At 49.7% G+C, this 13,781-nt stretch overlaps 1 protein-coding gene across 1 annotated transcript in view; it reads left to right on the forward strand.

Moving 5' to 3' along the window:
- The window catches only part of LOC118945757 (synaptotagmin-7-like), a 132,083-nt gene that overhangs the window by 53,030 nt on the left and 65,272 nt on the right, over window positions 1-13,781 (forward strand). The window lies entirely within an intron of this gene.

A 13,781-nucleotide genomic window follows, 5' to 3' on the forward strand; every position in this document is an offset into this window, starting at 1 on the left:
CTACATGTGGAGGTTGCTGTTCTAGCTGGGGTAAGCTACATGTGGAGGTTGCTGTTCTAGCTGGGGTAAGCTACATGTGTAGGTTGATGTTCTACCTGGGGTAAGCTACATGTGGAGGTTGCTGTTCTAGCTGGGGTAAGTTACATGTGGAGGTTGCTGTTCTAGCTGGGGTAAGCTACATGTGGAGGTTGCTGTTCTAGCTGGGGTAAGCTACATGTGGAGGTTGCTGTTCTAGCTGGGGTAAGCTACATGTGGTGGTTGCTGTTCTAGCTGGGGTAAGCTACATGTGGAGGTTGCTGTTCTAGCTGGGGTAAGCAACATCTGGAGGTTGCTGTTCTAGCTGGGGTAAGCTACATGTGGAGGTTGCTGTTCTAGCTGGGGTAAGCTACATGTGTAGGTTGATGTTCTACCTGGGGTAAGCTACATGTGGAGGTTGCTGTTCTAGCTGGGGTAAGTTACATGTGGAGGTTGCTGTTCTAGCTGGGGTAAGCTACATGTGGAGGTTGCTGTTCTAGCTGGGGTAAGCTACATGTGGAGGTTGCTGTTCTAGCTGGGGTAAGCTACATGTGGTGGTTGCTGTTCTAGCTGGGGTAAGCTACATGTGGAGGTTGCTGTTCTAGCTGGGGTAAGCAACATCTGGAGGTTGCTGTTCTAGCTGGGGTAAGCTACATGTGGAGGTTGCTGTTCTAGCTGGGGTAAGTTACATGTGGAGGTTGCTGTTCTAGCTGGGGTAAGCAACATCTGGAGGTTGCTGTTCTAGCTGGGGTAAGCTACATCTGGAGGTTGCTGTTCTAGCTGGGGTAAGCAATATCTGGAGGTTGCTGTTCTAGCTGGGGTAAGTTACATGTGGAGATTACTGTTGTAGCTGTGTGACTGTGATTGGAGGTTACTGTTGTAGCTGTGTGACTGTGATTGGAGGTTACTGTTGTAGCTGTGTGACCGTGATTGGAGGTTACTGTTGTAGCTGTGTGACTGTGATTGGAGGTTACTATTGTAGCTGTGTGACTGTGATTGGAGGTAACTGTTTGTTAACTGTGATTGTTCAGATGAATTGCCTGCTTGCTGAAGCAACAATGTGTGTACCATTGTTTTGTGTATTATATACCTAATGTGATATTTTCATAGTAGGCATTTGTAGGTAATGTTTGAGCCCCAAATGGCACCCTATTCCCTATGGGTCATGGTCTAAAGTAGTGTACAACATAGGGAATAGGGTGTCATTTGGCTATGGGTCATGGTCTAAAGTAGTGCACTACATAGGGAATAGGGTGCCATTTGGGGTGCAGGTGTGATGTTCCATGTTAGGCAGCCATACCATTAGCAATAGGTTGAGTGTCTTGGACAGCTAAATGAGGGTACTAGAGCATCTGTTAATGCCTCAGTGGTCTGTGCTCACAGATTCACACTGCCATTCATTCAATGAAGCCAATACCACCTCCTCTCCTCTCCTCTCCTCCTCCTCTTCTTCTCTGTTCTCTCCTCCTCTCCTCTCCTTTCCCTTCTCTCCTCTCCTCCTCTTCTCTCCTCTCCTATCTCTCCTCTCCTCTCCTCCTCCTCTTCTTCTCTGTTCTCTCCTCCTCTCCTCTCCTTTCCCTTCTCTCCTCTCCTCCTCTTCTCTCCTCTCCTCTCTCTTCTCTCCTCTCCTCTTCTCCCCTTCTCTTCTCCTCTCCTCTTCTCTCCTCTCCTCCTCTTCTCTCCTCTCCTCTCTCTTCTCTCCTCTCCTCTTCTCCCCTTCTCTTTTCCTCTCCTCTTCTCTCCTTTCCTCCTCTTCTCTCCTCTCCTCTCTCTTCTCTCCTCTCCTCTCTTCTCCCCTTCTATTCTCCTCTCCTCTTCCCTCCTCTCCTCCTCTTCTCTCCTCTCCTCTCTCTTCCCTCCTCTCCTCTTCTCCCCTTCTCTTCTTCTCTCTTCTCCACTCCTTTCCCCTTCTCTCCTCCTCTCCTCTTCTCCCCTCCTCTTCTTCTCTCTTCCTCTCCTCTTCTTCTCTCTTCCTCCTCTTGTCTCCTCTTCTCCCCTCCTCTCATCTTCTCTCCTCCTCTCCTCCTCTCCTCCACTCCTCTCCTTCTCTCATCCTCTCCTCTTCTCCCTATTACTTTAATGGGAAGCTACAGAATCCCAGAGAGTGTGTCATCTCTATCGCTTGATCTCTATTTCCAACCCCCTGTTGACCAATAAGATGAGAGGTTCAGAGGTAACACCTGAATATCCTGGTGACACGTTTACATTCCTTCCCCCCTCTCCTCCCCTCCCTTCTGGTCCTGCAGTTATTTACCCCTGTAGGATCCAGATGTTGTTATTTATATTGTTGTTGATGGTGTTTAGTCAGGCTGTGGGATGTTTGTTCTGTTTCTTCTTGTTGTTCCTGATTCTACCCAGGGTATTTCAATACTATCACAATATTTGCTTTTTGGCAACTTTTTGCTTTTTGACGACTCTTCAAAATAGAAAAACATGCTCCCTGCCTGCCGATGCCCGATGCCTTATCATAATTGTCCAGTGAGCTATATGATGTTGTTACGTAAGCAATCGTGTTGCTGGACTGAAGTAAAGCAAGCGAGTCACCATCAGAGGCAGAGTGAACAGACAGTCCCAGCTAGCAGCGTAGTGAACAGGCAGTCCCAGCTCGCAGCGTAGAGGACAGGCAGTCCCAGCTAGCAGCGTAGTGAACAGACAGTCCCAGCTAGCAGCATAGTGAACAGACAGTCCCATCTAGCAGCGTAGTGAACAGGCAGTCCCAGCTAGCAGCGTAGTAAACAGGCAATCCCATCTAGCAGCGTAGAGAACAGTCAGTCCCAGCTAGCAGCGTAGAGAACAGACAGTCCCAGCTAGCAGCGTAGAGAACAGACAGCCCCAGCTAGCAGCGTAGAGAACAGACAGTCCCAGCTAGCAGCGTAGTAAACAGGCAATCCCATCTAGCAGCGTAGAGAACAGTCAGTCCCAGCTAGCAGCGTAGTGAACAGACAGTCCCAGCTAGCAGCGTAGAGGACAGACAGTCCCAGCTAGCAGCGTAGAGGACAGACAGTCCCAGCTAGCAGCGTAGTAAACAGGCAGTCCCAGCTAGCAGCGTAGAGGACAGACAGTCCCAGCTAGCAGCGTAGAGAACAGACAGTCCCGGCTAGCAGCGTAGAGAACAGACAGTCCCGGCTAGCAGCGTAGAGAACAGACAGTCCCAGCTAGCAGCGTAGTGAACAGACAGTCCCAGCTAGCAGCGTAGTGAACAGACAGTCCCAGCTAGCAGCGTAGAGAACAGACTGTCCCAACTAGCAGCGTAGAGAACAGACAGTCTTCGTCTAGCAGCGTAGAGAACAGACAGTCCCAGCTAGCAGCGTAGTGAACAGACAGTCCCAGCTAGCAGCGTAGAGAACAGACAGTCCCAACTAGCAGCGTAGAGAACAGACAGTCTTCGTCTAGCAGCGTAGAGAACAGACAGTCCCAGCTAGCAGCGTAGAGAACAGACAGTCCCGACTAGCAGCGTAGAGAACAGACAGTCCCAGCTAGCAGCGTAGAGAACAGGCAGTCCCGACTAGCAGCGTAGAGAACAGACAGTCCCAGCTAGCAGCGTAGTGAACAGACAGTCCCAGCTAGCAGCGTAGAGAACAGGCAGTCCCAGCTAGCAGCGTAGTGAACAGACAGTCCCAGCTAGCAGCGTAGAGAACAGGCAGTCCCAGCTAGCAGCGTAGAGAACAGGCAGTCCCAGCTAGCAGCGTAGAGAACAGGCAATCCCATCTAGCAGCGTATTGAACAGGCAATCCCATCTAGCAGCGTAGAGAACAGTCAGTCCCAACTAGCAGCGTAGAGGACAGACAGTCCCAGCTAGCAGCGTAGAGAACAGACAGTCCCAGCTAGCAGCGTAGAGAACAGACAGTCTTCGTCTAGCAGCGTAGTGAACAGACAGTCCCAGCTAGCAGCGTAGAGAACAGACAGTACCAGCTAGCAGCGTAGTGAACGGACAGTCCCAGCTAGCAGCGTAGAGAACAGACAGTCCCAACTAGCAGCGTAGAGAACAGACAGTCCCAGCTGGCAGCGTAGTGAACAGGCAGTCCCAGCTAGCAGCGTAGTGAACAGACAGTCCCAGCTAGCAGCATAGGGAACAGACAGTCCCAGCTAGCAGCGTAGTGAACAGGCAGTCCCAGCTAGCAGCGTAGTGAACAGGCAGTCCCAGCTAGCAGCATAGAGAACAGACAGTCCCAGGTAGCAGCATAGAGAACAGTCAGTCCCAGGTAGCAGCGTAGTGAACAGACAGTCCCAGCTAGCAGCGTAGTGAACAGACAGTCCCAGCTAGCAGCATAGAGAACAGACAGTCCCAGGTAGCAGCATAGAGAACAGACAGTCCCATCTAGCAGCGTAGTGAACAGACAGTCCCAGCTAGCAGCGTAGTGAACAGTCAGTCTTCTTCTAGCAGCGTAGAGAACAGACAGTCCCAGCTAGCAGCGTAGTGAACAGACAGTCCCAGCTAGCAGCATAGAGAACAGTCAGTCCCAGGTAGCAGCGTAGAGAACAGTCAGTCCCAGGTAGCAGCGTACTGAACAGACAGTCCCAGCTAGCAGCGTAGAGAACAGACAGTCCCAGCTAGCAGCGTAGAGAACAGTCAGTCCCAACTAGCAGCGTAGAGAACAGACAGTCCCAACTAGCAGCGTAGAGAACAGACAGTCCCAGGTAGCAGCGTAGAGAACAGTCAATCCCAGCTAGCAGCGTAGAGAACAGACAGTCTCAGGTAGCAGCGTAGAGAACAGTCAGTCCCAGCTAGCAGCGTAGAGAACAGTCAATCCCAGCTAGCAGCGTAGAGAACAGTCAGTCCCAGGTAGCAGCGTAGAGAACAGTCAGTCCCAGGTAGCAGCGTAGAGAACAGTCAGTCCCAGGTAGCAGCGTAGAGAACAGACAGTCCCAGGTAGCAGCGTAGAGAACAGACAGTCCCAGGTAGCAGCGTAGAGAACAGACAGTCCCAACTAGCAGCGTAGAGAACAGACAGTCCCAGGTAGCAGCGTAGAGAACAGTCAATCCCAGCTAGCAGCGTAGAGAACAGACAGTCCCAGGTAGCAGCGTAGAGAACAGACAGTCCCAGGTAGCAGCGTAGAGAACAGTCAGTCCCAGGTAGCAGTGTAGAGAACAGTCAGTCCCAACTAGCAGCGTAGAGAACAGACAGTCCCAGGTAGCAGCGTAGAGAACAGTCAGTCCCAGGTAGCAGTGTAGAGAACAGTCAGTCCCAGGTAGCAGCGTAGAGAACAGACAATCCCAGCTAGCAGCGTAGAGAACAGACAGTCCCAGGTAGCAGCGTAGAGAACAGTCAGTCCCAGGTAGCAGTGTAGAGAACAGTCAGTCCCAGGTAGCAGCGTAGAGAACAGACAATCCCAGCTAGCAGCGTAGAGAACAGACAGTCCCAGGTAGCAGCGTAGAGAACAGTCAGTCCCAACTAGCAGCGTAGAGAACAGACAATCCCAGCTAGCAGCGTAGAGAACAGTCAGTCCTAGGTAGCAGTGTAGAGAACAGTCAGTCCCAACTAGCAGCGTAGAGAACAGTCAGTCCCAGGTAGCAGCGTAGAGAACAGTCAGTCCCAACTAGCAGCGTAGAGAACAGTCAGTCCCAGGTAGCAGCGTAGAGAACAGACAGTCCCAGGTAGCAGCGTAGAGAACAGACAGTCCCATCTAGCAGCGTAGAGAACAGACAGTCCCAACTAGCAGCGTAGAGAACAGACAGTCCCAACTAGCAGCGTAGAGAACAGACAGTCCCAACTAGCAGCGTAGAGAACAGACAGTCCCAACTAGCAGCGTAGAGAACAGTCAGTCCCAGGTAGCAGCGTAGAGAACAGACAGTCCCAGGTAGCAGCGTAGAGAAGAGACAGTCCCATCTAGCAGCGTAGAGAACAGTCAGTCCCAGGTAGCAGCGTAGAGAACAGTCAGTCCCAACTAGCAGCGTAGAGAACAGTCAGTCCCAGGTAGCAGCGTAGAGAACAGACAGTCCCAGGTAGCAGCGTAGAGAACAGACAGTCCCATCTAGCAGCGTAGAGAACAGTCAGTCCCAGGTAGCAGCGTAGAGAACAGTCAGTCCCAACTAGCAGCGTAGAGAACAGACAGTCCCATCTAGCAGCGTAGAGAACAGTCAGTCCCAGGTAGCAGCGTAGAGAACAGTCAGTCCCAGGTAGCAGCGTAGAGAACAGACAGTCCCAACTAGCAGCGTAGAGAACAGACAGTCCCATCTAGCAGCGTAGAGAACAGTCAGTCCCAGGTAGCAGCGTAGAGAACAGACAGTCCCAGGTAGCAGCGTAGAGAACAGACAGTCCCAACTAGCAGCGTAGAGAACAGACAGTCCCAGGTAGCAGCGTAGAGAACAGTCAATCCCAGCTAGCAGCGTAGAGAACAGACAGTCCCAGGTAGCAGCGTAGAGAACAGACAGTCCCAGGTAGCAGCGTAGAGAACAGTCAGTCCCAGGTAGCAGTGTAGAGAACAGTCAGTCCCAACTAGCAGCGTAGAGAACAGACAGTCCCAGGTAGCAGCGTAGAGAACAGTCAGTCCCAGGTAGCAGTGTAGAGAACAGTCAGTCCCAGGTAGCAGCGTAGAGAACAGACAATCCCAGCTAGCAGCGTAGAGAACAGACAGTCCCAGGTAGCAGCGTAGAGAACAGTCAGTCCCAGGTAGCAGTGTAGAGAACAGTCAGTCCCAGGTAGCAGCGTAGAGAACAGACAATCCCAGCTAGCAGCGTAGAGAACAGACAGTCCCAGGTAGCAGCGTAGAGAACAGTCAGTCCCAACTAGCAGCGTAGAGAACAGACAATCCCAGCTAGCAGCGTAGAGAACAGTCAGTCCTAGGTAGCAGTGTAGAGAACAGTCAGTCCCAACTAGCAGCGTAGAGAACAGTCAGTCCCAGGTAGCAGCGTAGAGAACAGTCAGTCCCAACTAGCAGCGTAGAGAACAGTCAGTCCCAGGTAGCAGCGTAGAGAACAGACAGTCCCAGGTAGCAGCGTAGAGAACAGACAGTCCCATCTAGCAGCGTAGAGAACAGACAGTCCCAACTAGCAGCGTAGAGAACAGACAGTCCCAACTAGCAGCGTAGAGAACAGACAGTCCCAACTAGCAGCGTAGAGAACAGACAGTCCCAACTAGCAGCGTAGAGAACAGTCAGTCCCAGGTAGCAGCGTAGAGAACAGACAGTCCCAGGTAGCAGCGTAGAGAAGAGACAGTCCCATCTAGCAGCGTAGAGAACAGTCAGTCCCAGGTAGCAGCGTAGAGAACAGTCAGTCCCAACTAGCAGCGTAGAGAACAGTCAGTCCCAGGTAGCAGCGTAGAGAACAGACAGTCCCAGGTAGCAGCGTAGAGAACAGACAGTCCCATCTAGCAGCGTAGAGAACAGTCAGTCCCAGGTAGCAGCGTAGAGAACAGTCAGTCCCAACTAGCAGCGTAGAGAACAGACAGTCCCATCTAGCAGCGTAGAGAACAGTCAGTCCCAGGTAGCAGCGTAGAGAACAGTCAGTCCCAGGTAGCAGCGTAGAGAACAGACAGTCCCAACTAGCAGCGTAGAGAACAGACAGTCCCATCTAGCAGCGTAGAGAACAGTCAGTCCCAGGTAGCAGCGTAGAGAACAGACAGTCCCAGGTAGCAGCGTAGAGAACAGACAGTCCCAGGTAGCAGCGTATGACAATGACAAAATCAGAACACATGTGTTTGTATCTCATATCTATGGAGGCTGTTGGTGCCCGTGTGTGAGTCAGGGACTGATGAGTTAAAATAGGGCCAGAGAGGAAAGGGGTGTGACAGTCCAGATTAGACGAATACAGCACATTGACTACATACTTGTTTGACACATGAATTAGCCTTAAAGGAGAACTCCTCCCAATAAACAGCCGGTGTTTGCATCCTGCGATGCAAAAGCCTGGTATCGAACCAGGATCTGTAGTGACGCAGCTAGCACCACTCTGGTTATACTTTGACATAGACTCAGGATCTTAATTTGATCACTCCTTTGTTGCTGAGAATTTTCCCGTACAGTTAGAAATGCAAAACGTGTAGTGTCTCCAAGATTTTAAAAAGGTTTCTAAAGTCTGTCATTTCCACTTTAAAACGTCAGACTCGATTTGTGCTAACGAAGAATGTCCATTAACTACAATCCACATAATAATTCACATTTCCTGTTGCTGTAGGATTATTTTCCTGCTGTAGCAAACTGGCTCAAATTAAGGTCCCACATCTGTATTTGCATCAGAGTTCCTTTTCTTGGATAAATGTTTGTTAGCGTGTATAGTCCACATTAGACAATGACAGCATTTTGACAAGGCATACTTGGTCCCATCATTAGCCTTTACGGTCAAAGTTATGTGTTGGTCTTTAGAAGTAGATTTGCATTAGACCTCTATGTGTATGTTTTGTGTGTTAGCATGACAGCAGAGTTATAAAATGTTTTTGTCCCATAATCTGAATTAGCCTTTAGGGTTAAAGTAATGTTTTGTTCCTTCAGTAATCAGATCACAAGTTCCGTGTGTCCAGTAACGTGATGTGATGTTTGTTAGCGTGTACTAACTGTGTGTATCTCTGCGCATGTGAACATGGTCACCATGATGTTGTGCATCCCAAATGGCCCCCTATTCCCTACATAGTACACTACTGGCACCATATTCCTTTCATAGTACACTACTGGCACCCTATTCCCTACATAGTACACTACTGGCACCCTATTCCCTACATAGTGCACTACTTTAGACCAGGGCCCATAGGACCCCATAGGGTTCTGGTCTAAAGTAGTGCCATAAATAGGGTATAAGGTGCCATTTGGGACACAGTCATAGACATGGTGCTATGCTTGCCAGCTCCTCCCTGTGACAGGGGCTTTGTAGGCATGACTAATCAGTATACAGCCTAGGGGGAGATGCTGTAAGCCTGCTGGTCCCCTGGAGGGCTAGGAGGGGGCTGGGAGAGGGCTGGGAGAGGGCTAGGAGGGGGCTGGGAGAGGGCTGGGAGAGGGCTAGGAGGGGGCTGGGAGAGGGCTGGGAGAGGGCTAGGAGAGGGCTGGGAGAGGGATAGGAGAGGGATAGGATAGGGGATAGGAGAGGCCTGGGAGAGGGGATAGGAGAGGGCTGGGAGAGGGATAGGAGAGGGGATAGGAGAGGGGATAGGAGAGGGCTGGGAGAGGGGATAGGAGAGGACTGGGAGAGGAGATAGGAGAGGACTAGGAGAGGGGATAGGAGAGGGGATAGGAGAGGGCTGGGAGAGGGGATAGGAGAGGGATAGGAGAGGGATATGAGAGGAGATAGGAGAGGGCTGGGAGAGGGGATAGGAGAGGGCTGGGAGAGAGGATAGGAGAGGGGATAGGAGAGGGGATAGGAGAGGGATAGGAGAGGGGACAGGAGAGGGGATAGGAGAGGGCTAGGAGAGGGGATAGGAGAGGGATAGGAGAGGGGATAGGAGAGGGCTAGGAGAGGGCTGGGGGAGGGGATAGGAGAGGGCTGGGGAGGGCTAGGCGAGGGCTGGGTTGTGGGTTGGGAGGGGGCTGGGTTGTGGGCTCGGTGAGGGGATAGGAGAAGGCTAGGAGAGGGATAGGAAAGGGCTGGGGGGTGGGGGGTGGGCTAGGAGAGGGGATAGGAGAGGGCTGGGAGAGGGGATAGGAGAGGGCTGGGAGAGGGTAGAGGAGAGGGCTGGGAGAGGGGATAGGAGAGGGCTGGGAGAGGGTAGAGGAGAGGGCTGGGAGAGGGGATAGGAGAGGGCTGGGAGAGGGGATAGGAGAGGGCTGGGAGAGGGGATAGGAGAGGGCTGGGTGTGGGTTGGGAGGGAGCTGGGAACACCCACTCACATGTTCAGAGGGGGGAGAAGAGAGGGCTCTCCTTTTTTAACATGTTCAGAGGACAGACTGTGTCCATCTGCATTTCAGTAGAGTGGTATATAAATGGTATAAGGACCTTTATAGCAGAGTACTCAGTCATGAGTACCGGTAATATCGGTAACATACAGTCAAGTACTCTAAAGTAAAGTGCAGCCCCTCCTTTGTACAGGTACCAGAGCAGCCCACATGCCCATCCATTTAGACTCGTACATACCTGATGGGAAAGTGCAGGTGATTAGCTACAGCTAGCAGTGTGAACCTGGGACCTCAGCACTGAGTGCTCTGCTTCAAAACAGGTGTTCACATCTCATCTCTACCAGCCAACCTCCATCTCCTCCGTGGCAAACACGTTTCATTCTAATGGATATTTAAAACGTTCTGATGATTTGTGACGGCACATTTAATGGGACTTATAAAATATTTGGATGATTTGTGTTGGCATGCACCGACACCGCAGAATAGAACCTGGAATTGTGGATAATTTATGTTCGTTGAGCACTGGAATGAAAATGTTAGATAGTTCTCAGATTGCCTGGAGGATGGAGAGAGGAGGGATGCAGGGAGGATAGATGAAGGGAGGGAGGGAAGATGGAGGGAGGGAGGAGGATAGAGGGAGGGGGGATGGATGGATGGAGGAAGGGATAGAGGGAGAGAGGATGGAGGGAAGATGGAGGGACGGATGGAGGTCGGGAAGGATGGAGGTCGGGAGGGATGGATGGAAGATGGAGGAAGGGATGGAGGGAGAGAGGATAGTGGGAGGGAGGGAGGGAGAGAGGGATGGAGGGATGGAGGGAGAGAGAGAGAGGATGGAGCGAGGGATGAAGGGAGAGAGGATAGCGGTAGGGAGTCTATAAAAGGCCTTGGCCTGTTACAGCAGTTAAAACGAGGAGGGAGATTAAACTAGCCTGGCTAACTAACTGGTTGGACCTTTCTATAGTTTAACCTTTACAGACTGAGACTCTGTTAAGTCTGAATGAGACTGTAATACCTCTGTCTAGCAATTGCATCTAGCTAAACGGGGAGGAACTGGTTCTTACACCATTGGGCGAGTCTATATATATATACTGTTAGGGACTTCTATGAAATCATTATTATCAGATGAATATCAATGAAAGCATCAGTACTGGGATGTGACAGGCTGGAATTTGCTTCGGTTTTTAATTTAATTTAATTTTTTAATTAAATGTCTGCTCAGCCCACAGTCCACACACTCTACATATGTAATGTATACAATAACTATGTATCTATACTATGATCCTCCCATTCTATGGAATGCCCACCTCCCTCATATGTCGTCAGGGTAAGCTAGTGGTTAGAGTGTAGAGGTGGCAGGTAGCCTAGTGGTTAGAGTGTAGAGGAGGCAGGTAGCCTAGTGGTTAGAGCGTTGGACTAGAAACCGGAAGGTTGCAAGTTCAAACCCCCGAGCTGACACGGTACAAATCTGTCGTTCTGCCCCTGAACAGGTAGTTAACCCACTGTTCCTAGGCCGTCATTGAAAATAAGAATTTGTTCTTATTAAATGACTTGCCTAGTTAAATAAAAATAAATCTCTGCAAAAATGTTTTGCTTGGTTCTTCAATGATAGACGGAACAAATAAGGTTGATTCGAAAGCAGTAAAGACCAACAAAATCCAAATTTAAAGAGGAGCTGGGTTGGAGAGGCCTATACTGCCACCTGCTGTAGTAACAGCAGAGGTGTAGGCATCCTGATAAATAAGACTATACCCGTTTCCCTTTTATCCCAGCACATGGAACAAGAAGGACGTTTTTTTGGACGGGGGGATTGCACCTTACAGGGTGAAAAATATACATTGATTTCATAGTATATCACACCAGGATGTGATATAGGTATGGCATATCAAGAACCTGATTAAGCAGAATTGTCATTACAAGTTTTGAAGGAGTGCGCAATTGTCATGCTGACTGCAGGAATGTCCACCAGAGCTGTTGCCAGATAATGTTATGTTAATTTCTCTACCATAAGCCGCCTCCAATGCCGTTTTAGAGAATTTGGCAGTACGTACAGCGGACCACGCAGAACATGTGTATGGCGTTGTGTGGGCAAGTGGTTTGCTGATGTCAACTTTGCGAACAGAGAGCCCCATGGTGGAGGTGGGGTTATGGTATGGGGCAGACATAAGCTACGGACAACGAACACAATTGCATTTTATGGATGACAAATTTGAATGCACAGAGAGACCGTGATGAGAATCCTCAGGCCCGTTGTCGTGCCATTCATCTGCCTCCATCACCTCATGTTTCAGCATGATAATGCACAGCCCCATGTCACAAGGATCGGTACACAATTCCTGGAAGGTGAAAATGTCCCAATTCTTCCGTAGCATGCAACTCACCAGATATTTCACCCATTGAGCATGTTTGGGATGCTCTGGATCAACGTGTACGACAGCATGTTCCAGCAACTTCACACAGCCATTGAAGAGGAGTGGGAACAACATTCCACAGACCACAATCAACAGCCTGATCAACTCTATTCGAAGGAGATGTGTTGCACTGCATGAGGCAAATGGTTGTCACACCAGGTACAGACTGGTTTTCTGATCCACCCCCCCCCCCCCCTACCTTTTTTTTAAATGTATCTGTGATCAACAGATGCATATCTGTATTTCCAGTCATGTGAAATCCATAGATTAGGGCCTTGTGAATTTAAATTTCAAATGACTGAAATCCTTATATGGACTGTAACTAGGTGAAATCTCGGCCATTGTAATTTTGTTCAGTATAATGAGTCAATAATCAATGCATTCTGGGAAAGCTATGAAGTTATAAAGTTATGGGCGGAGCTAGAATGTGGGCTGTCAGAAGTTCTACAATGTAAACTTCCTTTTAATCCGTATTAAAACATTGTAACGAGATACCCGATGGACTGGACGGTTCTCTTCTCAATCCACCATCAATAAACACAATGGAAATAAAATCTAATGATTTATTATTGAAATATTGGAATAGCATGGAGTGACCAGGAAAAACAATTTGGTATCATTTAAGTCCAAGTGGCAAACAATAAATCAGGCACTAGGGCTGGAGGTGTTAGCATGGAGATACTAGGACTGTTAGCATGGAGATACTAGGACTGGAGGTGTTAGCATGGAGATACTAGGACTGTTAGCATGGAGACACTAGGACTGTTAGCATGGAGACACTAGGACTGGAGGTGTTAGCATGGAGACACTTGGACTGTTAGCATGGAGACACTAGGACTGTTAGCATGGAGACACTAGGACTGGAGGTTTTTACATGGAGACACTAGGACTGTTAGCATGGAGACACTAGGACTGTTAGCATGGAGACACTAGGACTGGAGGTTTTTACATGGAGACACTAGGACTGTTAGCATGGAGACACTAGGACTGTTAGCATGGAGACACTAGGACTGTTAGCATGGAGACACTAGGACTGGAGGTGTTAGCATGGAGACACTATGATTGTTAGCATGGAGACACTAGGTCTGTTAGCAAGGAGACACTAGGACTGTTAGCATGGAGACACTAGGACTGGAGGTTTTTGCATGGAGACACTAGGACTGTTAGCATGGAGACACTATGACTGTTATCATGGAGACACTAGGACTGTTAGCATGGAGAAACTAGGACTGTTAGCATAGGGACACTAGGACTGGAGGTGTTAGCATGGAGAGACTATGACTGTTAGCATGGAGACACTAGGACTGTTAGCATGGAGACACTAGGACTGTTAGCATGGAGACACTAGGACTGTTAGCATGGAGACACTAGGACTGTTAGCATGGAGACACTAGGACTGTTAGCATGGAGACACTAGGACTGGAGGTTTTTACATGGAGACACTAGGACTGTTAGCATGGACACACTAGGACTGTTATCATGGAGATACTAGGACTGTTAGCATGGAGACACTAGGACTGTTAGCATGGAGATACTAGGACTGGATGTGTTAGCATGGAGACACTAGGACTGTTAGCATGTAGACACTAGGACTGTT

This window comes from Oncorhynchus mykiss, chromosome 30 (assembly GCF_013265735.2).
Source record: "Oncorhynchus mykiss isolate Arlee chromosome 30, USDA_OmykA_1.1, whole genome shotgun sequence".
NCBI classification, from domain to species: Eukaryota; Metazoa; Chordata; class Actinopteri; order Salmoniformes; family Salmonidae; genus Oncorhynchus; species Oncorhynchus mykiss.